General features: G+C 41.1%; 1 pseudogene; it reads right to left on the bottom strand.

Moving 5' to 3' along the window:
* Positions 1–174: 174 nt before the first annotated feature.
* On the bottom strand, positions 175–7,388 carry LOC102955565 (annotated as a pseudogene).
* Positions 7,389–26,311: the final 18,923 nt, after the last annotated feature.

Below are 26,311 nucleotides of genomic sequence, written 5' to 3'. Positions count from 1 at the left end.
GTTTAATAAGCATATTTAAATAAATCCTCCAGTAGGAAATGGAAGAATTCATTGCCTTTACTTAGAAGAAGGCTATGTAAGTAGTTATCTGCCAAATTTATCTCTGCAGCTAATAGTTCCTCACTGGAAAAGTCAGTATTTCCACATCACAGTCCCCAAAATGACTTTCAAGTCTCAAAATTCTGTGTCTCCTTTGGCTTGTTTCTCTCTTGATTCCACCCAGGCTTTAGTAATGGTTCACTCCATACCATCATCTCCATCTTTGTAAGTTTCTTTAGAACATTCATCAATCCCTCACTAGGATCTGTTTCAGTGTCATAGGAGGCCTTTTCTTTTTCTTTACATTCTTTTTCAACCTGAGTCAGGTAGTCCCACCACATGTTTTCAGCTTTTTTTAACTTTTTTTTGAACTGCCTTCCAGAGATGGGTTTCAAGAGATTGTTCACAATCATGGAGTAAAGCTCTTCCCATTTAATTTCTTTACCAAGAGATCAGATGACCTCTCTGTGAAATGCACCTACACATTCTCAGTGGGGATTTGATGAACTCCAGTTAAGGTAATGTAGATTTTCACAAACTTATCTGACTGATCCCATCGGTAATTACTGATTTTCACTGTGTAGCCCATTGTAATAGGGGCAATCACAGCATCTGGCTTTTCATGGTCAAGAAGTTCTGCTTTTCTCTCATTTCTGCTGGATCTTGTTCTTGATTTTTGTCCCAATCTTGGATTTTTCAGCCATAAGGGCATCACGTACTTTTTTTCTAGGGGCCTTTTCCAGCAGCACTTTCACCTCTTCTAGACCTTCCTGTAACTCTTCCAAAGCTGAAGCCACGGTCAGGCTGGGTCAGTCAAGGCCCCAGCTACAGCTGCGCAGGGAAGAGAACAGGAAACACCACCCAACCCACTCACTGGGATGCAGGTCCCACCCACGCCAGTCTCAGTACCCACAGCCCGTACGTGCATACTTGACCCTGCTCATCATTCAGCCCCAAGAAAGTCTTTTCAACAAATGGTGCTGGAACAACTAAATATCCACATACAAATAAATAAATCTATGCATAGACTTTATATACTTTTCACAAAAATTCACTCAAAATGGATCCTATGTCTACATGTTAAATGCAAAACTATAAAACTCCTAGAAGACAAAATAGGAGAAAACCTAGATGATCTCAGATATGGGAATAAGGACTTAGATACAACACCAAACCCATGATCCATGAAAAATAACTGATGAGCTGGACTTCATTAAAATTAAAAACTTATGCTCCATGCAAGACACCAGCAAGGAAATGAGAAGACAGACCATAGACCAGAAGAAAATATCTATAAAAGATACTTCTGATAGGGGCCCGTGAGGGCTCAGTAAGTTAAGCATCCGACTTCAGCTCAGGTCATGATCTTATGGTTTGTGGGTTCAAGCCCTGCGTCAGGCTCTGTGCTGACGGGTGGGATCCCGGAGCCTGCTTCGGATTGTGTCTTCCTCTCTGCCCCTCCCCTGCTCACACTCGGTCTCTCTCAAAAATGAATATTAGAATATACAAAGAATTTTTAAAACTCAGTAAAAACAACTTCAATTAAAAATGGCCCAAAGAGCTTAACAGCACCTCAGCAAAAAAAAAAAAAAAAAAAAAATTTATATACACACACACACACACACACACACACGCAGATGGCAAATGAGCATATGAAAAGATACTCTACGTAGATCATCAGAGAAATGCAAATTAAAACAATGAGGTAGGACTACACACTCATTACAGTGGCCAAAATCTGGAACAATGACATCAAGTGCTGGCAAGGGCGAGGAGCAACAGGTGGGAATGCAAAATTGTACAGCCACTTTAGAAGACAGTTTGGTGGTTTCTTACAAAATCAAATATACTCTTACCATACAACCCAGCAATTGTGCTCCTTGATATTTACTCCAAGGAATTGAAGACTTATATGCACATAAAAACATGCACATGTACGTTTACAGCAGCTTTATTCATAGTTGCCAAAACTTAGAAGCAACAAAATGTTTTCCAGTAGGTAAACAGATAAAATGTGGCACACCCAGACAATGGAATATTCAGTGCTAGGAAGAAATTAGCTATCAAGCCATGAAAAAAAACATGCAGGTAACTTAAATGCATGTTGCCAAAATGAAAAACAATCTGAGAAGTCTCCATACATATTATACCAACTATATGACATTCCAGAAGAGGCAAAACTATAGAGAAAGTAAAAAGATGAGTGGTTGCTAGGGAATGGGATGGGGTTAGAGGGTAAATAGGTAAAACACAGGATTTTTAGGGCAGTGAAAATACTTTGTATGATACTAGAAGATGCACAGATGTCATACATTTGTCTAAACCCATACAACACCAAGAGTGAACCCTAAGGCAAACTATAGACTTTAAGTGTGTCACATAATGATGTGTCATTGTAGTTACATCAGTGTAACAAATGTACCACTCTAGTTCAGGTTGTTGATAATGGAGGAGGCCATGCGTTCATAGGGGCAAAGGATATATGGGAAATCTGCCTTCCGCTCAATTTTGCTGTGAACTCAAAATGGTCTCTCTCTCTCTCTCTCTCTCTCACACACACACACACACACACACACACACACACACGTTTTAAAAAAGAAATATCTGAAATGAATCAGAAAAAAAAAAAAAAAAGAAAAAAATCTCAACAGTTTAAGACCAAAGGAGTACAAAAAAATACGTAACACTTGTAATTAGGCTCCTGGGGGGGGGGGGGGGGGGGGGGGGAAAGAATGTGAATAAAGCAATATTTAGAGTGATACTGCTACAAATTTTCCAAAAATAAAAGATATCAAACCACAGATTCAAAAGATATTACAAATACCAAGTAGGATAAATACCAGGAAAATCTTATTGGGGTACATCAGAGTAAGATGTACCTAGTTTATTTACAGAACTAAAACTGCTAAAAAAAAAAAAAAATCAAAGGTTTAAAAAAGAAAAAACTTTTTAAAGCAGCCAATATAAAAACATTAAAGATTACTTTCAAAATACAAACAATGACTTGCAAAAACTTTTCAAAAGAAATAATGAAAGCCAGCAGATAATGGAATAATATCCTCAAAGTACTTTAAAATTCTATATACAATAAAAATACCTTTCAAAGGTAAAAATTCAATAAATCCATCATCAAAAACAGAGAACTTAGCACCAGCAGATCTACAAAAGAGGAGGAGTGATTGAAAGAGAAAAGAACTTAAAAGGGATTGGAAAAAATATAAAAGACTATAATAGATTTAAAGACAAATATTTAAGTAATTACAATAAATTAGCCTGACTAAATAGTCCAATTAAGAGGCAAACACTGATAGATTTGGAAAACAAAAAACTAAACTCAATTCTGTATTTGTTTTAAATTTTATTAATGTTTATTTTTGAGAGAGACGGAGACAGAATGCGAGTGGGTTAGGGGCAGAGAGAGAGGGAGACACAGAATCCGAAAGCAGGCTCCAGGCTCTGAGCTGTCAGCACAGAGCCCAACGCAGGCCACAAACTCACAAGTTGTGAGATCATGACCTGAGCCGAAGTCAGATGCTCAACCGACTGAGCCACCGAGGCGCCCCAATTCTGTATTTTTTGCAGAAGACATGCCCTAAATACAAAGGGCCTAAAGTAAAAAACTGAAAAAAGATATACTATACAAAACACTAACCAAAAGAGTTTGTGTACCTATACTAATATCACACAAAGTAAACTTTTTGGCAAGAAGCATTATTGTAAGATGAGGAGGGACATTTCATAATGATAGAAGTACCATTTTGGCACAAAGTTAGAACAATTTTAAACGTGTATACATCTACCAATATAACCTAAAAATGAAATAACTGTTGACAAAATCAGAAGGACAGATAGGGATGCCTTGGTGTTGGTTCAGCCTCTGACTCTTGATTTCAGCTCAGGTCATGATACCAGGGTTATAGGATCAGGCCCCACATAGGGCTCCGTGCTGAGTGTAGAGCCTGCTTAAAGTTCCTTCTCTCTCTGTCTGTCTCTCTCTCTCTCTCTCTCTCTCTCTCTCTCTCTCTCCCCCCCCCCTTCTGCCCCTCTCCCCTGCTCATACACACTCTATAAAATAAAAATAAAATAAAATAAAATAAATAGGAAATAAAATAAATAAATAAAATAAAAAGGAAAATTTCACACAAACTCACAGTGATACTGGAAGTTTAACATACCTTTCTGAATAGTTGATAGAATAAGCAGACCAAAAAAAAAAAAAAAATCCATTAAACAGAAAAAAAAAAAAAAAAAACTTAAAAAACAAAGTGATCTACTTATATAGAACACCAACCCTAGGAACCACAAAGACACATTCATTCCAAGTATATATAGAATATTTACCAAAATAAACCACATGTCGGACCACAGAGCAAGTCTCAATAAATTCCAAAGAACCACTTAGAATATGTTCTCTGATCACAATGAAATTCAACGAGGACTCAACTACAGAAATACAACTAGAAACTATCCTTATTTTTAAAATTAAACAATGTATTTCAAAATCACCCATGAGTCAAAGACATAGGAAATCAGCAAATGAAAATGAAGGTATAAACATATTGAAAAAATATGTAACATGGCTAAATCTGTACTTCGAAAGGAATTTATAGTTATTGAATATATATCTGATAAGAAAGAAATCTGAAGATTATGGGATCCTTAAAGGGTATCAGTCAATGAATTTGGGGCCCACCCTGATCAAATCTGACCTCATTGTAAGTTTATTACATCTGCAAAGATTCATTTCTAAATAAGATCATATTCATAAGTATTGGGGTTAGGACTTCAACCTAACTTTTGGAGGAACACAATTCAACTTACAACACTAAGTAGTGGAAACAGGGGCCTTTCTTCCACATTTGTGTATAGATTTAATACTATCTCGATCAAAATTTAGGCAGATTTGTCATGGAAATTGATAAGCTGCTTTTATAATTTAGATGGAAATCAAAGAATTAGTTGAGGCAACTTTGAGAAAGAATAAACAAAGTCAAAGGACCTACACACACTCCAGATTGTCTAAAATAAAAAGACTGGCATTGCCAAGTATTACCAAGAATGGAAGCAATTAGAACAGTCCTGCATGCTACTGGAAGGATAAATTGGAGCAATCACGTAGAATATTGTTTGGTAGTGAGAAAACACAAAGAATCTGACAGTCCAATCATATTTAGAAGAATCAGAGAGCTTCCTCTGTAACAACAGATAATTGCCAAGGAGAAGGGTAATTGTGAGACACAAGCAAAGCAAGAACAGATTGGTGATCACCAACACCACTGTCCACATTCTTCCTTGTCATGTTAGGAGGCTGAGAGCAGCGCAGAAGGCCATCACAAATAAACGGGAGCTATTTCAGTTGTGAAACATCAGTATTTTATATTCTGATGATTCAATAGCTTAGGTACTATTTTCTTGGAAATCCTATCCCATTAAGGACACATATACCAGGTTTATTTGCAAAAAGCAATCTAAACTATTCAATGACATACTGCTAAAAAGCATTCCCTAGATAAGAATTCTCACACGAGTAAATACCATCAGTGTATCTGCAAGTCTTTCATTAGCATGTTTACAAGAGCATTTACCTGGGTCTTTTTTTTTTTTTTTCTTTTCTTTCTTTCCCAGGGATCCCCACTAAAGGGAGAAAAATGATTGCAGGAATGCTGCTAGATCTTTCCTTACCAGGCAGTTTTTTTTTTTTTTAATTTTATTTATTTTGAGGGAGAGAAAGCAAACAAGCAGGATGGGGACAGAGAGAGTGGGGAAAGAGGGAATCCCAAGCAGGCTCCACACGATCAGTGCAGAGCCCAATGTGGGGCTCAAACTCACAATTAGTGAGATCATAACTTGAGCCAAAACCAAGAGTCAGATGCTCAACAGACTGAACCACTCATGCACCTCCCCCCAGGCAGTATTTTTGGAAGCTGAACACATGTACAATATACAATAATTCCACCCCTATATTTCTATTAAAACACAAAAGCATTAAATGTACACCAAAAAGGTATGTAGTACAAAATGTATGTGGTACATACATTTGTGGTAGTGAAAACAATCCAAATGTCTATCAACATTAGAAAAGACAAATTGTGATATATTTGTAAACGGAATACTAGATGGCAATGCAAATTAATTACTTCAGTATCCAACAACATGGATGAATCTTACAAACACAATGTTGAGTACAAGAAATCAGGTGTCAAACAACAGATACCATATAATTCCAGTCAGATAAAATGCCAAAAAAAAAAAAAAAAAAAAAGGCAAAATTCATCTATGGTGTTAGATGTCAATTGGTAGTTCCTTTAAGGAAGCATTTGTTGCTTAGTAGGGGCACAGGAAGGGCTTCTGGGCTGCTGTAATACTCTAGGTCTTTAAATGGGTGGTGGTTACATCGTTGAATTCACACTCTAATAAGTTATTGGTCAGTATAGTTATGACTTATGCACTTTTCTGTATGTGTTATAATGAAATTTTAAAAAAAAATTTTTTTATGTTTGTTTTTGAGTGGGGGGGGGGGCAGGAAGAGATGGGCAGAGAGCAAGGGAAATCTGAAGCAGGCTCTAGGCTCTGAGCTATCAGCACAGAGCCCAAGGCAGGGATCGAACCTACAGACTATGAGATCATGACCTGAGCCAAAATCGTATGCTTAACTGACTGAGCCACCCAGGCGCCCCTATAATGAAATTTTAAAGATTTTTATTTTTAATTCCCTGGTCTCCACAAACCAAACAGTCACCATCTCATGAGTGGAGGACTTTGCTTCCTACTTCACAGAGAAAGTAGAGATCATCAGTAAAAATGCTTCTTCCTATCCTACCCAACCAATCACTCCCCCTTTCAAACTCATCTGCTGCTAAACCTAATACAGCTTTCCTTCCAAGCACAGGGGAAGAGCTAGCCCACTCCTACCCACAGAAAATGTCTCCGTCTTTGTTCGGGATTACCTCCTTGGGAGCATCATGCCATGAAGTGCCCTTCTCTCCTCTTTCTCACGGTTTTGTCCTTCCCAGTAGCATCGACATTTCTCAGTATGTCCCATTATGAAAACCATGTTGTGGTCATCCTAGGGCCCCCACTACTACTGCCCCCCTTCCTCCTTTCCTAGCAGAGCTACTTGGAAGATGCACCTGCACTTGCTCTATCTACTCATGGTCTTGCATTCACTATTCACATCCCCACAACCTGATTTTATCCACGTTGTTCCACCAAATACACCCTGACCACCTGCTTGCCAGGTAATAAAATGTGGGTTTCTCAGCCCTGGTCTCAACTCACTTCTCTGATGTAGTTGGCTGCTTCCTCCTGAAAATGCTGCACATTCCTCTCTCCAGATTTTCTTGCACCATCCTGGCTATTTCTTCACTGCTTCAGCAGTTCACAGCACAGTTGTTGGCTTCTCCAAAGCTGGCAGGAGAATGCCTGCTACTGGTCACTTTTAAAGGCTACCTTATCAGGCCAGGCCCACCCAAGATAATCTCCCTTTTGATTAACTCAAAAATCAACTATTAGGGACTTTAATTACATTTGCAAAATCCCTACCCCATTGCCGTATAAAAGTACCATGTAATGCGGTCGCAGGAGCAATACCTTATCATAGTCACAGGTTTGCCCACACTCGAGGAGTAGATTATACAAGAGTACGGGTCACTGGAGGTCACCTTGGAATTCTGCCAACCTCAAGGGCAATGGTTAGCAAAGGGCCCCTAGAGAATGGATGTTTGAAAGGGAACTGGTAGGATTAATAAGAGACTTCACCTGGAAATAAGGGGGATGGATTGTTCCCTACCCAGCTCCGGGGGGTGGGGGCTTTTGGCGGGGGGGGGGGGGGGGGGGGGGGGGGGGGGAAGGGGGAATCATTTTCTTGCCACCCCTACAGGCCACCAGAGGCCCCAAGTGCCCTGGCCCAGGACTAGGAAGTTCTGCATTGGGCAATGGTAAGCCTCCCAGATGGGAAATTTTCCCCTGAAAGATAATGCCTCGATGGGAGTAGGGATTGGACAGAGGGGAAGTAAATCAAAGTCTGAAAATAAGAAGGTTGCCTTGAAAAAAAAAAAATTATCAAAAGGACTCCTGGGTCTTGAAAAATTGAGAGATGTTGCATTAGATATAGACAGAGGAACACAAGAATGCGTGATCAGGTCTAAGTCAGAGGAGGACAGTATGAAAGCAAGTGCAGAGGCCTGAGCAGAAGAGAGCTTCTGTACCATCTATCCAGGGTTTCTTCCCCCAAGTACAGGGTCCAAGCATAATGGGGGACAGTTCTCAGCTGCTGCTGCTTGCACCCCTACTAAGCAGCCCTCACCACAAAGAGCAGGTCTTATCCTCACAACAGCAAGTATTATGATGTTCAGCTTGCAAATGAAGAAATGTATAATGCAGATCGTTCAAACAGACTAGCTCGTCAGCAGCCAAGCTGGATTTAGGCCAGACTGTCTGCCTCCCAAAGGCTATACTCCTATGATGTCAAACCCCCACCAACTAATCCCAAGCACAAACTCAACCACACAAGCCTAGAGGCTTTGTAGGCATCCTTGCACTTAGGGTTCCGGGCAACTCCATGAGTAGACATTAGCTAGTCTTACAGATCAGGAAGAAGGATCAGCAAGCACCTTGTCCAAAAGCTTAAGTGTAGAACTTGACCTCAAATTCTGATCTAAGGTTAAAACGTGGATGGTCCCGGTTTGAGGGTATGCCTTTTGTAAGTGAGCTAACACAAAATCCAGAGTCTACCGATCAGGTCTGAACCTTGTTAGTTCCAAAGGGCAAAGTTTGTCTTATTTTCTCCCCTTCGTCCTCTACACTTGTCCTCACCTTTCGCCTTTTCTTTATTACTACCACTTAGACTCTGCTTTCCTGAAAGATCTGCATATAAAAGAAACCATCTTTGACACCTTGGGATGGATTTAAGGCAATACTTTAACTTTCCAGAAATATGTACTCTTGGGTCTCATTCTAAACTGCAGATTCAATGGTCTTCTCCCCAGTTAAGTGATTTTAGCAAACATAGGACAAAATTGGGAAAGGCTCCAATTTTGCCATAGATTGTCAAATTTTCTCTAATGCAAGTGAGAACCCAATCATTTCTTAAATGAAAATTAAACATATGTAAAATATATATAAAAGTTTTGGGGGGGTTGTTTTGTTTAAGACTGTTGGGGGAAAAAATGAGAAAAATATACTATTCTTCTATCTTAAAACTTCAACTCCCTAATATTACTGATTATAAAAATCCTGAAACATTCAATTATCTTAAGACCAAGAGTAGTATAGGATTGGGACCCTACCCTTATGACCTTAATTACTTCCTAAAAGCTCTACCGCCAAATATAGTTACATTGACGGGGATAGGGGAGAAACAATACGTTCCATAGCAAGGACCAAGAGGTACATTAGATATGTATGGTCTTGGAATAAAAAGCATTTTGTCTCATTAAGGAACAGAATTTTATCACTATGTCATTGTGGCAGCTGGTTGTCTAAACTAATCTTTATTGATTGCTTTCTCAAATCAAGTGTCCTGGAGGAACAGAGAATAAAAAAAAAAAAAGCAATAAGCTTTTGTAAGGCACACATAAAGCAGTAAATGCTCAAATTGATTATTCAATAAAAAGAATTTTTTGTAAGTTTCTATCCTCTCATTTCTATAGCAGCCAATGCTGGCTGCTACAACAGTGTCTTTTGTTAACAACGGTAAAGAACAAGAAACTTCTGTTGCGCTGATGTGGGTTTCTGTGAACCGAGCTCGCCACCCAGTGGCTAATACAGAAATTGCAGAGACACACCGCATGCTGTACTTTGGGTGATTAGAGACTAGACGACTTGCTTTTCTCCAGCTTCAATCACTGCTAATTACAGCTTCTACCTCCAAGACAATAGTTACTTGAAACTAAAGTGGGTTTTCCTTGGACTTTCTTGTTGAGACGGGGATAGAAACAGATGGATAGTGGAGCTTGTGGGTAGAATTGTACAAAGGTCAGTGTCCTTCCTCGCTCCCAGTGTCCCACCCCCCAAAGTCTCAGCATATAGGTGCCCATCCAAAGCCTTCCAGTTTTGCCAACCTCCACCCACCATTGCTGCTGCTTGTCCCACATGCTCACACCCAACGGTCACTAAGTCAGGCCAGGTTACCATGTGAACATACCTCCAAGCTCCCCTTTCTTCTGTTGCTGCTACATCACTACAGCCCTGATTTTTTAATCCCCATTCATGTCCCTTCTGCATCCCTCCAATCCATTCTCCATACTGCTGCCCAATCAACTCTACAAATTCTTATTTTTTGCAGTTTTTTGGTTCATGAGACAATGTAGCTAGGCAAATTTGAGGAAGCAAACAGAATATTCCTGACAACAATATAAGGTAGACCGAAGAATGAAATGAATGTAGAGAATATATGTAGGATATCTATATAGGTATATATACATACAATACATATGCACACACCAACACTTGTAGATATGTCAAGGTGGAAAACACTTAACAGAATACAAAATCTAGAAGGCCTAAGGAAAAGATTAATTTTACTACAGAAAAATTTTAAATTTTAATTAAAAACAGAACAGTGGGGGCTTTCTTGGGCAAAGATCAGAGAATATGCCCTTTCTTTTGGCATATTTTGTTAATGTTTGTTAGAGAGGGAGAGCATGCACAAACAGGGGAAGGGAAGAAAGAGGGAGACACAGAATCTGAAGCGGGATCCAGGCTCCAAGCTGTGCTCTGAGCACAGAGCCCAATGCAGGGCTCAAACTCATAAACTGTGATATCGTGACCTGAGCCAAAGTCAGACGCTTAACCAACTGACCCACCCAGGTGCCCCACAAATTACCAGTTTTAATAATCACCTCTGAACAATCCTTGATGGCCCTAGAGGAGGCCTGACCTGACTAGATTACCTACTGACTTAATAAGAAGTTAAAAAGAATCAGGTGAAACCCAGAGCAGAGAAACCAAAATTGTGAAGCTGAGAAACACAGTGCCTGAAGGGAAGGTGTTCTAAGAAGGGACAAGAAACCATGCCATGCAGGAACAGTGACCTCTGACACACTTAACCCTCTCCTGACAGAGAGGCAGACAGATTAGCCCCTCTCTGAAAGCAGAAATCATGGGGGAGAAATTCCCTTCACAACATCCAAAAATAATAAGAAGCCTTCCCTTCACCACCAACACCTCCTTAGCAGCACCATATTCTGTCTCTCACTCTGTCTCTCACTCTGTCTCTCACTCTGTCTCTCACTCTGTCACACACACACCCTTTAACCTCTTCCCTCAGAGCTGGTGATGTGGGGAAAAAAAGGCAGAAGGAAAGGGCAGATAAAATTGAATTTCCTTATAACCTGCAGCCCATTGACAGCTACTTGAGGCTGGCAGAGCAAAAGTTTCTCCAGGAACTCGCTGCTGTCTTAATGCTAATGCTCTGTTAGCGGGAAAAACAACCTTAGCTTGACAACAGCTAGGCCTCCAGTAGCCTGGGAGTCTTCTTTAGCATATGGAAATCCCCCTGGAAACTTCCCTTGGAACTTACCTCCCCCAAGTCCATAGTATATAACCAGTCTCTCCCCATAGTCCCGGGGCAGGTCTTTCTGCCCAAGGGTCCTGTCCCCATGCTTTAATAAAATCGCCATTTTGCACCGAAGACGTCTTCAAGAATTCTTTCTCTGCTGTCGGCTCTGGATGCCACGAACCCCACAATCCCCGCAAAAACCTCATCACTGAACAGCCAAGTCCACACGAATTAGATATCTGGCTCTCTCAAGGAAGAAAACCCACAGGATATCAGGCCAGTTTTATGTTTTTTGTTTTTTGTTTTTTTTTTTTTTGAGAGAGAGAGAGAGAGAGAGAGAGAGAATTGGGGGGGTGGCGGCAGAGAGGGAGACACAGAATCTGAGGCAGGCTCCAGGCTCTGACGCAGGGCTTGAACCCACAAACCGCGAGATCAGGACCTGAGCCGAAGTTTGACGCTTAACTGAGCCACCCAGGTGCCCCAGGACAGTTTTGCTTCCACTTTCATGAGACCTCTCTGCCTACACCTATTACTGCTCTTTATGTATCTTCTTTGGGCCCATGCGGACAAGATTTTTGTACCTAAAGGCTCCGAGATGGCCAACACTGAACATATATTACATTAACTTCAAGGCCAAACTGCACCCTGAACCAAAATTCATTCCCTACCTATTTCTCATCTCAAATTATGCCCCGCCGCACTAACACAGCTTCCCAAGACAGTGGTCAAGGGGCACAGAGGACATGCTTAGATCCCCAAATCCTTCAGCAGCAATATAAACAGGCACCAAATTTAGACAATAAGAACTCCTTCAAATAGTAAATATCCAGAGAGAAAGTGGACTCTGGAAATAAAAGCCTCCTGTAGAGTGCAGCTGAAAAAAATTAATCCCCAAACTTGTTCCGCTTAGTCTTAGAGAATCTCACCGCCAGGCCGGGGTAGAGTCAGGCTCCTGCTTTCATAGCCACAGCCTAACTTTCACAGAATGGGCTCCCTCCTCACCTCCCAAGCTGAATTCACAAAACCCAGATCTCTCCCTTCAACTACTCGCCCAAAAAGTCAGGGTAAACAGGAAAAAATAACGACGCCAAGCCTTAGAGTCCCAGGCACCAAAAAAAATGTAGAAAACACAAATGACCAGCCCCTACCATAGTTACTCCTAACTGAACCATCTTCTCAAAACCCAGTATTTACAACAACCCAGAATCACATCAGGAGAAATATGCCATCACAAAAGTAATCGTGATATTCCACGTCCTCTTTCTCGGAAATCTAATTCACCTGTGCACACCGTAGCCCCCCCCCCCCCCCCCCCCCCGCAAGGACGTGGGAGACACTCCTGTCTTCAAACATGTGGATTCAAAACTTGAGGAGCTTCCCTGGCGAAACGTGAAACTGCCCCCACCTCCGTCAGAAGGCAGGGAGAAACTGAGGAAAGAGCCCGAACATGCCAGATGGTAAGTGGCAGGTGACAAACGGGAGAACTTACCTGTGAGGATCACTTGGGCAGCCACAAGCTGACTAAATCTCCACCCAACCCCCTACTGCCTTCTTAGGAGTTTACATAGAGGCCTTAACTGGGTTCAGTCACGTGTAGCGCCCAGGTGATTTCAATAACACATTACTCTCTGAGGGCTGTTTGCAAACAGCTGTGGGTGGGAGTGGCGGGCAGAATGTACTTTCCAAGGGCCCAGGAGGTGGGAGGAGTCTCTGGCTGCATGGGTCCAGCCCAAGGGTCAAGCAACGGTCACATCCTCCAAACGACCTCCTCCAATGTAGCAAAATAGGGAAATTTGCAAGGTGGTCCCTGCATGCATCCGGATATGACCTGAAATTCTCTTTCCCCACCCTCAGCGTCCATTCCACATATTTTAAAGACTTTTAATGTCCACTTTCCATTTGAGCCATGTGTTCCCGTCATCTTCATACTTAGCTGGCATGCTCCTCAAACAACTCAACAATCTATTAATCATCATAAGATCCCCCCCTTCCCAAGTCCAGTCCCAAAAGGAATACAGAGCCCACATATTTCAGATCTGTCTTGCCTGATCTCTAAGATTTCAGTCTTTCTCCCAAGGAAATTCTTTTCTCCCTCCAGCTCAATTGGCATTTTCTTCATTTTCCTTTTACTTCTCAAGTGTTCCTATTCTGCAGTCAAGCCTAAAACCCAATTTTACCAATTCTATTCCTCCTTGAGTTTTGGGACAACCTGAATCTTAGAGATACCTGTATTCCAGGTACAGGCCCTTCAATTTTCTTCTGAGTGTCAGGGTTTAGAATTATTTAAATTAGTTTATTATCACCCTCAGGGAGAAAAAAAAAGAGGCAACAAGCACACTTTGTGGACCCTTGAATTTATAACATTTGACTTGTAAAATGCAGAGGTAACGAAAATTAAGGGAAATATGAGTTGTATGAGACCCAGTTTTTCAGGAGGTAATTCTTTGCTCCACACATCAAAATAGATCTATTCCTTAGGATTGTGAATGATTTCTTAAGTATATTCTGTCTCTCCTCTAAATTGGGATCAAGATCTTACCCCTCTTTTATTAGCAGCTCCAAGCACAGCGTCCTACACGTAGCAGGGGCTCGGTGATTTGGAAAGTACCCATACGCTAACAAAAACCATGAAAATCCCTTGCTTGTATGCTATTGTGGCTCTGATTCTCACCACATATGATGCAGAGTCAAGAGGCCAGGATTTGGTTTCTGCCCAGACAGTAAATGGTTGTATGACTCTATAGGGTGGTTTCAATTCAAGAGTCTCTCTTGCCTTGATTATAAAATGGGAGGATTGGATTTGACCTATCTCCAACATCTCCTCCAGCTCCATGTTGCTAGAAAAGTTATTCTCAAGTCTTTATGAGATGAAGCATGCCTTTTGACTGTGCTGAGATAGTGTGTTTGTGGAAAGACTGTAAATGGTGAGGTAATTAACATATTAGAAGAATTAACTTACTGGTTGCCCCATCCTAGAGCAGTTTGCAGACTTTCAAAGCAGAGATGTCTTTAGATTAGTAAATTTTGCGTTGGAAGGAGGAAATATTGGAGCATGAATCTTGTCCCAATATTGGTACATATCAACAGAACCCTGGGCACCCCACAAGCAGCCTGAGACCCCCAAGGATTCAAAGTTCTCCAAAGAGGCAGGAGGCTCGTACAGGCAGGTGGCCCCAGACCTGGTCCATCGTCATCCCCACCACCAGTCTGCCAAGGGACAGCCTTGACCCTGCAGAAAGCAGGGAGCTGTGCTCATTGTTTCACCTCCCACATGTCCCAGGAAGCTACCATTTGAAAAGAAAAAGGCTTTTCCTTTTTGCTTTCAGTAGGTCAACAATTTCTTTCAAAACTCTGCTTTTCTCTCTTAGGTTCCTGCGCATTGCTGGATCTGACTGTTGTCTTTGGTCCCATCACCACCCTTCACTTTGCAGCCCACAGTCGGTGCCTTCATGCAGCTGGATTCTATTCACATCATAAATGAGCGGCACTAATTCCAGAGGGCTCCTAGGACTGATCTCGGCTTCCTTAGACTTTCAAACACCACTACCTTCATGAGAATACTCTCACCTTCAATAAATGATCAGGTGTCACTACATTGCAAAATGTGAATCCTGAACACACACAGCACACTGTCAGTTCAGGACATCAAAGGAGAAAACCTGTCAAGGGGCTGCTGGTGAGTCTGACTCCATTAAACAGCAGGGTTAATGACCCACTTACCCACCACCTAAGATTAGGAATTAAACCTTAATTCTCTATAAGAATAGCAAGTAGAAACTGGATCATGTTTGAAGAAAATTTGTGCACCACCACTGAAAAGTGAAAAATAAATCAGTTCTTCATCACATCCACAGTTTCTAAGGGAGAAAACCCAATGGCTTTTTTTTTTAACCTATATGCTCAATTCTACCCACCGTATTCACCATGCACACACAGACACGTGTGCCTGCACACTCAGTCACACATACACACAGCTGCAAAATATTTAAATCCCACCAACAATTTCATCTATGTAGTTGCACAGTGCCAATCAACATTTTAGCTCCTGATAAACACGCCCAATTTATTGCCCAATTTATCAAATATTATTTATTCTGTTTCTTTTTACAATACTGGCTACACTGAGTGCTTTTTTTTTTAACCTCGCCGAATACTCAAGTCCAAGTTCTCTCTTCTTCATCAATAAATCAGACTATAGGGGTGTCTGAGTGGCTCAGTCTGTTAAGCGTCTGACTTTGGCCCAGGTCATGATCTCAGGGTTCACGAGTTCAAAACCTGCAGGGGGGGTCTGTGCTGACAGCTCAGAGCCTGGAGCCTGCTTTGTATTCTGTGTCTCCCTCTCTCTCTCTCTCTCTGCCCCTCCCCCACTCATACTCTGTCTCTCTCTGTCTCAAAAATAAATAAAATGTCAAAACAAATTTTTTTAATCAGACTATATTTTTTCGATGTAATCAATGTCTCTTCCACTTATTGTCCTAGATGACTTCTTATAACCAAAACTTCTCAAGAGAAGAGATTTCCATTAGCTTTAGACTCCTTTCAGAGTTTTTCTAGGACTCGAATGGGAACTCCAAGACAAATATAAAGTCTCCCTCCATGGGGAGATGAAGTCATATCTAAAGGACACCTGCTAGAAGGGAGTCTTCACATGAAAGCTTGCCCTGTGAGGCAGGAAAAGGAAAAATGTGGAATATACTCTGATAGCTCCTGAGAGCAACAAACCTGCATATCAAATCACACAACCATGTGGAGAGAGCCAAAACACACAGAGCAATCTTCCACCAACTCTTACCAAACAGCAGATCAAGCCACAAACTCAACACTTTCCTTATTCCCCATTTAGTTACAGAGAAGTGACTGTCATGAGATGGGAAAGGCAACCACGATCTTTGTTCTGCCGGGTGCCTTCCTGTAACTCAGTTCTTTCCATGTGTGTGACTGACACACAGATATTGGTGGGACCCTGCCAGGCATTCGCCCTCACCCAGTGCAGAGCACAGCGAATACACCTAGTGCTTTGCTTCAGCTGCCTCCTGTTAAGTCAACCCGACACGGTAAGTTGGATCTTTAAGACTGCTTACCAAAAAAAACACCATAGTTTTAACTTTTATTGGAAAAGTAATTTCATTTAGAACTTGTTAGCTAACAAGTTGGTTGGCATAAAATGCGTCTTAGATATCAAAGGATTGGGCATAAAACAATGAAGTTAATATTTGGATAATCGATGCCCTTAGAATCAACAAATAGTTGGACCACTTTTCTCTTTCTTTCTTTCTTTCTTTCTTTCTTTCTTTCTTTCTTCCTTTCTTTCTTTCTTTCTTTCTCTTTTTTCTTTCTTTTTTTTTGTTTTTGTTTTTTTTTGGCTTAAAAGTACATACTTGATCTTTTAACAAGATATGTATCAAAACTAAAGTAACTCTTTGTATGTTAGATATATTTGAATGTGTGCAAATCAAATTTCAAATAATTAAGCCCTATTAGGGGGTCTTATAATAGGGAAAAATAGGATAAAATAGGCAGAGAGGGAAAGGTTAGGATCTGAGGTCCTAGGTGGAAAAAAAACACATATTTTGAAACAATGCTGGGAGGAGCATTTGACCCTCAGGGGTAAGGTCCCTCTTAAGAATGTAACAGACACTGCCTACTTGCCCTCACATTCCCCTCAGGAATTTGGAAATCAAAATACCTAACTAAAACAAGTAAACCCTAAAACTTACATTATATATAAGATAGTATGACCAGTCTGACTCCTCAAACAGGGGAGTCGAACCAATCAGGAATGGACAACCCAGCACCTAGAATTATCCGGCCAATAAGGGGAGAACCTGAGAGGGAACAAGGGGGAACAGAAGAGGGTGCTGACCAGAACCTTATAAAACAAGGACTCTTGCCTATTCACTTTCGAATGTCCCTTCTCTGTAAAGAGAGTTTTCATACTGTTCTTACTTTCTGATCTGGTACTCTAATAAACTTTTGCCTGCTGCGCATTCTGTGTCCACCTCTTCATTCTTCGAAGCAGCGAGACAGCGAATCCCAGGTATTGAGATAAAAAATCCTGCAACAGTCTCACAAGAGAAACTTTTCTTTTTTAAACAGAGACCTATAATTTAAGATATAATCACACCCCTAATTTACCTCTTTGGTAAATTTCCATGGTTATTTAAGATATTTTATTAAACTCAAGTCTGCTTTTAATATCCAAAAACATAGGGATGAATCATGAACCAGAGCCTCTGACCACAAAGGAAAATCCACTTCTATCACATCTGCTGGTGCTGGCAGTCATTTCAGAGAAAATATTGAGGAATTTTGGGTGTAAGAAAACATAGGAAATTCTACTTCTTGCATGTAAAGATACAACAGGAGCTTCCTCTGGAAAGTTCTATCATAGCAACACTCCACTAGCGGAAATGCCAGCCCTTCTGAGCTACAGGGAAACAATGAAAGGCCTGAAGGGTAGATCCCCATCTTCTTGGTCCAAGAAGCTAAAAAAAGGAAAGTTCTGGATTCCCCACTCATTTCTTTCCATGGCATCTTAAAAAGCTCCTTAGGAAAGCTGTCCAGGTTAAAACTTTTTAACTGTAAATGTCCTTTAGAACTATTTTAGATCACCTCCTAAGGGACAAAGTTATTGTTTTCACTGTTCTGCTGCTCTGTAACGACAACGAGGGTAGCTGAAGGTGACCTCAAACAGAGTATTGTTACAGATCACAAATTCTGTTCCCGGAAGGCATAGAGCACGTTAAACCTTAGAGCAGATGGCCTTTCAGCATCACATCTGGTGAAGGCTTTTCTAGTAAATCAACTCAGAGACCAGAGTGTACATCCATGGAAAGAGAAGTCCCAAAGCCCTTGGGAATCGAACCTTCTGGTGACCTTGAGTGGTCACTGAAATGGACGTTTGTTCTGCAGACAGATTCTCTTCTCATTCCATTCCTCCATGGCCATTACCGTGGGAGCATTTGGAGGGTGGATGGATATAAACAGGCTATCAAACAATCGGTGAGTTTGAAAGATGTGAAACTCAGCTACTTACCAAGATCTGAGAGACCTGTATACTACACGGGGAAGGAAGAGCCCTAGCTAACAGGAGAAATCCATACAGGACCCCTCCAAATCAAGCATTAAGCAGGCAGAGGGCTGCTTCTCACCAGGAAATGGGAACTAGTTTGAAAGGAATAAAGAGAAATTTCCTACTGATCCTGGAGAGGTTCCCTTGGGGTCTACTGAAGAAAGCTTGAGTTCTCTAAGAGCAGCCCGGAAAGGGGGAGTGAGTCACTCTTTTCTCTCACGGATTAAGTGCAAACCTCCTGAAAGTTAAGCAGAGGCAGGCACCATTTAACATGACAAAAGGCAGAAAAGCCTGAGCTAATTACAGCCCTTGAGGGAGGCAGGTGGCCAGCACTTCCTCAATACCCAGCTGTCACAGAGAATGAGTCACACTGAACCCGGTGGGGGGCGGGCAGCTCAGTGCCCCCTGAGACTTCATTTATTCAGGAACCAGCCATCTGAGCCAGCCCAAGACAAAAACTGTGAGCCAGTTGACCATGCCCCTCATAACCTACCAAAGTCTACTCTTCCAACCCCTTTTGTCTCCTCAGCAGAAGTAGAACATTATCTCCCCTCTCCTGAGATGCATGATTTTTCTGGTTTATCTTATTGCTAGAACGTTTCTAAAGAAAATTAGAATTATCACCACCTCTATCCACGTCATGGGAACAACTCCAAACCCAAATCTGCATCTTCAGGTTGGAACTTACTCCTGAATTCCCAAAGTCCTCCCCACCATGTTCCAAAGCCTGTCTCTACATCACTACCTGAGTGTCTCAGAAGTACCTCTAAACTCAGTTTACACAGAACTGAGTATCTCTCAACCCAGTCCTCCAACACCTGCAGCAATCCCTCTCTTGGTTAAACTACCACCATACAACTGTTCTCCCAAGGGAGAAGCTGGGCACCATTCCAGCTCGCTTCCCTCAGTCCAGTCCTAAAGGCCTAACGATCAAAGCATTTTAATATCTTTAAAACTTGTCCCTTCTCTCTATCCCCATCGCCTGATTACTGATTACTTCCTCTCTACCTTTAAAAATCTTTCCTTCTCTGTAGCCCTTTGGAGCTCTCTTCTACTTGCCAGATGGAATACTGCCCAATTCATGAATCAATTAAGAAATCCAATTAGATCTTTAAAATTTGTTCAGTTGAATTTTTGTTATTGAATGCTAAGAAGTCCCTGGGTTATAAAATTGAAGTAAAATTCCTTTTCATTGTGATTTAAAAAAAAATTTTTTTTTGACGTTTATTTATTTTTGAGACAGCAAGAGACAGAGCATGAACGGGGGAGGGGCAGAGAGAGAGGGAGACACAGAATCGGAAACAGGCTCCAGGCTCTGAGCCATCAGCCCAGAGCCTGACGCGGGGCTCGAACTCACGGACTGCGAGATCGTGACCTGAGCTGAAGTCGGACGCTCAACCGACTGAGCCACCCAGGCGCCCCTTCACTGTGATTTTTTTAATATTTTGAAGAGTAAAATATTATTTTTACATTGGAAATTATTTCTATATTAAGAGGAATAAACGAGGCTTTATGGAACTCTTAAGAAATGGGACCCCTACTTTCTAATAGGGCTTTCTTCAAGAGACATACATCAACTTAAATAGAAAATTCTTCGTAAAGTTTATACACATTCATTAAACCAGATAATACAGAATAGCATGTACGTATCACAGATCTGAGAGAAACTAGGCTGATTCCTGCTAGGCAGGCCAGTATTTAGACTATGTTACAGTTAATGCCTATGCTGAATGCCTGCTATTTGCCTTCTTATATGTACTGTCAACCTTTCTCCCAGCATTGTTTACCAGAAGGAGGTTTACTGAAGACGCTACATCAATGGGGTCCTTTGCTCGCTGGCTTCCAGTTGCATCTGGCCAATGGAAGACACCGAGGAGAGATCTGAGGCGAGAAGGAAAGAACTTGAGGGATTTATTCTCTCCCTTCCCCCTCATTTCCCTCCCTTCCAGTTTGCTTTGACTTGCCTGCCTCCTCCTCCCAAACGTCTAAGCCTCTATCTGGAAGCTTTCTCCACAGAGCTTCTTTCTCCAGTCCCAGTAACCACTTCTGCCCCTTGCCTCCTCAGACCAGAGTGGTATTGGCTCCCCACAATTACTAATCCACAGTGCCACTTTATCCTCTATGGTTTCCTTAAACCTCACCTACACTTTTCTAAACAGTCCCTTATCAAATCCTCTTCAAAATAACTACTTTGAGCATGCCATTTGTTTTCTGACAGGACCCCAACTGATGTAGTAATTGGTGCCTGGAGTGGACCTAGGAAAAAGACTTTAGAATGGAATTCTGTGATCTGAAAAGTTCACAGATAACTTTTCTGTTAAGACAAAATGGGATTCAAGTAATCCCTGGCATGGTTGACAACACAATTACTCAAATTATCACAAGGCATGGGAGGTACTACAGGCAAGTTACTGAGAAAAAACTAATTCTAGGACATATCACTGCTATGACAATAATAAGTGCTTATCAAATTTGGAGGAGGGGGGTTATAAAGACTGGAGGGCCAGCTGGATCCTGGTAGCCCTGGAGAACATTTATACAGAAAACAAGAAATTGGAGTTTGTGACTGTCCAACTCAAAACACCAGTGGAAAATCGGGAAGATTCTACGGCAGAATTTGAGGAGTCCTTTATCTTACAGTCATATAGAAGATGTGGCTGAGGACCAAGAGCAGGCCTAATTTTAGGAGGTGTAAGTTATAAAACTTACTAAATGATCAGCTCCACCATATCTCTTCACCAACACAGGGGTATTGGCTGGTGGTAAAGAAGTGAAAACCTGAGATATGGGAAGGGGTGGTTTGAGCAGTCAGAAATGAGGCTGAAAGCTTTGAACCCCAGATCTTTCTGAACCTTCCTTAACAGTAAAGCCAATGCCTCCCCCACTTTCCATTTGCGGGATGCAACCTTCTAAGAGAGAAAAAGTTTTCAGTGACTGTATCTGGAACACGTGCTTTAAAAATGGGTGCTTATAGGGGCACCTGGGTGGCTCAGTCAGTTGAGTGTATGACTTTGGCCCAGGTCATGATCTCATGATTCATGAGTTGGAGCCCCATGTCGAGCTCTGGCTGACAGCACAGGGCCTGAGGCCTGCCTCGGATTCTGTCTCCCTCTCTTTCTACCCCTCCCCCACTCATTCTCTCTCTCCCTCTCTCTCTCAAAAATAAATAAAATATTAAAAAAAAATTTTTTTAATGGATGCTTATTCTCCAAGGTTAATGGGATCCAGCCCATTAACATTTTCTTGCCTCCAAGTTCATGATGGGAGTTCAATACTAATAGAGCCAAGCCAAAGGAGTGAAATGTCTATCTCAGGATTCTGAAAAGCACACATGCAAGTGATTTGAAGAGTGTGATACCAGAGAAACTGAAACATAAAGCTTGATTGGACCGATTTATTGACATGGGTACACTTGTGCAGGAATTAGAATTAAATGAATTGGCTTCAGCACCCAGGAATGGTGTTAACACCCTACTGGAGTGGTTAATTGAAGCCTAGACTCAACAGTGACAAGCAGTCGATAAGGTTAAAATCCCCCAAATTCTCTGGCTTGCTATAGAAGAAGGAATCCAAAATTTCAATGAGATGGAAATGTTGGACCAGATCTATTTTAACCCACCTACTCAGCCACCCCTAACTTAATCTTGCCCTCTAGAAGGAACTGAGGATACTCCCTCCACTAAGACATTAAGAAATTAAGATATTTATACATGAGAAGGGAAGATATTTATTTGTGAGGAAGAGTGATAACCAACATCTTGGAAAAGCTCTGTGATGGCTGTCCTCTACCAACAGGGGAGATGCAGCAAGGGAACTACACCCCCTGGTTTCAGTGGAAATGATGAGATCGGCAAACAGAGAGCACAGGTGGTAGTCCTCACCAGCAAGAACAAGGTGGGCACAATTGCAATCAGCCATAAGGACCAAGTTGTTATCACAAGGTTTAGACTCACAGGACTCTGTAAGATCATCTAATTGATCACCAAATCTCCAGAAATAAAGTCTACAAAGGATGCCACTTGGCATTTACATGTGGAAAAATTCCAGGTTTGCTAGGCAGACACCTAACTCAAATTGCTGCAGTAAGGGGTTCACAGTCTCTTAACTAGTTCCCACACCTAAATAAGTTCACAGATCTAGAACTCTTTGATTGAGCAAGAACTTTGGGAGAGGATCCTGCAATACAGTCACAGATATCTATTCATAAATCATCCTTCAAGGTTTTCCCAGAGATGCCGACAGCCAGTTAAGCTGGACACTGGGGAAGGTGAAACACCAGATCTTCTGGAGTTAGTAGATACTGGCTCTGAAGTGACCCTATTCTCCAGAGATCCAATATACCCCTGTGATTCACCAGCAGAGTGGAATCTTAACAAGGTCAAGAGATAAATGGAGTCTTGGCCCATGTAGATCACCCCGTGGGTCCAAATGGGACCAGAGAGACCCACTCTATCTATGGTTATCCCCTAATTGCAGAATGTAGAGTGGGAATAGATATATTTAATAACTGTTAGAATCTCTGCCTTAGTTCCCTGGCCTTTGAAGTATGGGCTATTTGTGTGGGCAGGGCAAAATGGAAGCCTTTGGAACTGCCTCAGCCCTTTCCAAGATAGTAAACCATACACAATACATCCCTGAGGTAACTGCAGCAATCAGTGACACCATCAAATAATTGAGAAATACAGAGATGATAATTCATGTGTTTTTATTTTTACTTTTTTTTTTACACTTTTTTTTAATGTTTATTTATTTTTGAGAGAGAGACAGAGTGTGAGCAGGGGACGGGCAGAGAGAGAGACACACACACATAGAATCTGAAGCAGGCTCCAGGCTCTGAGCTGTCAGCACAGAGTCTGACTCGGGGCTCAAACCCATGAACACAAGATTATGACCTGAGACAAAGTTGAAGGCTCAACCACTGAGCACCCAGGCTCCTCCCTCCATCCCACCTTTTGTTTTTACTTTTTAAAAAATGTGGTAAAAAAAAATAACATAAAATTTACTCATCTTTAAGTATACAGTTCAGTAGTGTTAAGGGTATTCACATTCTTATGTAAAAGATCCCCAGAAACTTTTCATCTTGCAAAACTTAAACTCTATACCCATTAAACAATTCCCCATTTCTCCTTACCCCCAGCTCCTGGCAACCACCATTTTACTTTCTGTTTCTATGAATTTGACTACTTCAGCTACCAGGGATGATATTCTTAACACACCATTTAACACTTGTGTTTGCCCAATGCAACAGCCAGATAGAGCACAAAGATGGCTATAGATTATCACAAATAGTAGCAAATAGTAAAAGCCAATCACTACTGCAAATCAATATCATCACTGAAGCAAATTAACATAGCCGCTGACAAGTAGCATTTTTTTAGTAATTTTTTTCTCATTCTTACTAAATATAATCAGAAGTAGTTGCCTTTCTATAGTAGGAAAATCAATAAACCTACACTGCCTTGTCTCAGGGCTATATACACAAATACAAAAACTCAATAGACAGATTGGGAATAAAAAGAAAATGATATGGGAAATAAAATTTAGAAGAAAATGAACAGATCAGGTCTAAATCAGAGAAATAGAATCTCATTTTAAGAAAGAAATAGAGAAGAAATTATCTAAGAAAAAGTGTTTTAATATTCCAGAACTTAAGAGTATGAACTTCTCAATTGAAAATATCTACTAAGTGCCCAACACAGTGAATGAGAAAACACACAAAACACATCATCGTGCAATTTCAGAAGCCTAGGGGTAAAGAGAAGATCTTAAAAGTTTCCAGAAAGACAAAAGAGTTCAGTAATGAAAATGATTTCAGATTTCTCAACAACACTGGAAGCTAGAAGATAGTGGAAAATTGCCCTCAAAATGTTTAGGAAAAAGTATTTCTAATGTAGAAAAAACATATATATAGTTTGCTGTGGATTGAATGTTTGTGAACCATCAAAATTCATACATTGAATGGGGCACCTGGGTGGCTCAGTCGGTTAAGCGTATGACTTTGGCTCGGGTCATGATCTTGTGGTTTGTAGGTTCGAGTCCCACGTTGGGCTCTGTGCTGACAGCTCAGAGCCTGGAGCCTGCTTCAGATTCTGCGTCTCCCTCCCTCTCTGCCCCTCCCCTGCTCACACTCTGTCTCTCTCTGTCTCTCAATAATAAATAAATAAGTGTTAAAAACAAATTTTAAAAATTCATACATTGAAGCTCTTATCCCCAATGTGACTGTATTTAGAGATAGAGCCTCTTTTAAATGAGGTCACAAGGGTGGGACCTGATCTGATAGGATTAGTGTCCTTACAAGAAGAGACACTAGAGAGCTCTCTTTCTCCCTTTCCATACTTACCAAAGAAAGGCCTTATGAGGACACAGCAAGGAGGCAGCTATCTACACTAGGAAGAGTTCTCACCAAAAACAGAATCAGATGGAACCTTGATCTTGGACTTCTAGCCTCCAGAACTGTGATAAAATAAATGCTGTTTAAACCACTAAGTTTGTGGTATTCTGTTATGGCATCCTGAACAGATTAATACATAGTTGAAATATAATAGGGGAATGAAAACATGTTCAAACATTCAGAATCTCAAAAAATTAATGTGATGTGAATCCTTTATCTAGAAGTTTCTAGAGAATGTGCTTGACCAAGTATGGGAGTAAACTAAGAAAGAGGAAGTCATGTAATTCAACACAGGAAAGAGGCAAAAAGAATTTCCAAGATGATAGTAAAAGGAAAACCAATATTCAAAAATCCTCTTGGAGACAATCTATCCGGGTTGTGGCAGATCTCAGGGCTACAGAAAGTCACCAAGTGGGGATGGGTGGGGGGAGAGAGAGAGAGAGAAGGTGGGGGTAGCTAGAGGGAGAGGGAAGAAGGGACAGAGGAATGGAGAGAGGGAAAGAAAGGAAGGAAAGGAAAGGAAAGGAAAGGAAAGGAAAGGAAAGGAAAGGAAAGGAAAGGAAAGGAAAGGAAAGGGAAGGGAAGGGAAGGGAAGGGAAGGGAAGGGAAGGGAAGGGAAGGGAAGGGAAGGGAAGGGAAGGGAAGGAAAGGAAAGGGAGAAAAAAAAAGAAAAGAAATGAAGAGAAGAGAAAAGAAAAGAAAAGAAAAAAGAAAACATGACCTGTGTGTTAGAGTGTATTGTGATGAAATTTATAGTTCTGACAGATGCAGTTTGGGACTAAACTAAATAGGTCAATAAAAAAGCTCAAAATTTGAAAATAAATGCTATATCTAATACATGAAAACCTAAAGCTGTACAAAAAAGTAAATGAGGGGCACCTGGGTGGCTCAGTCAGTTCAGCATCAGACTCTTGATTTCACCTCAGGTCATGATCTCATGGTTCATGGGATTGAGCCCCAAGTCAGGCTCTGCACAGCACAGAGGCTGCTTGGGATTCTCTCTCTTCTTGTCTCTCTGACCCTCCCCGGCCTGCTTGTACACATATTCTCTCTCTCAAAAATAAATAAACATGTTTTTAAAGTAAATGAAATTGTAGTACACTACATGCTCATCTATGGATATGTACACAGTCATAATAAAATAAACTTAAATATTTATCATATGTGATAATATTAGTAGCATGGGGTGTTATATGTGTAGGGGAGTATAAAAGTACTAAGTACTTATCTAACAAGTAGAAATTAGGGAGGGGGGGTCAACAAATAGTGATATAAATATGCTATTTGGAAATATGATGGTAAATAACAA

This window comes from Panthera tigris, chromosome B1 (genome assembly GCF_018350195.1).
Source record: "Panthera tigris isolate Pti1 chromosome B1, P.tigris_Pti1_mat1.1, whole genome shotgun sequence".
Lineage (NCBI taxonomy): Eukaryota > Metazoa > Chordata > Mammalia > Carnivora > Felidae > Panthera > Panthera tigris.
The sequence above is the reverse complement of the archived record's forward strand: the minus strand, read 5'-3'. Positions and strand labels throughout refer to the sequence as shown.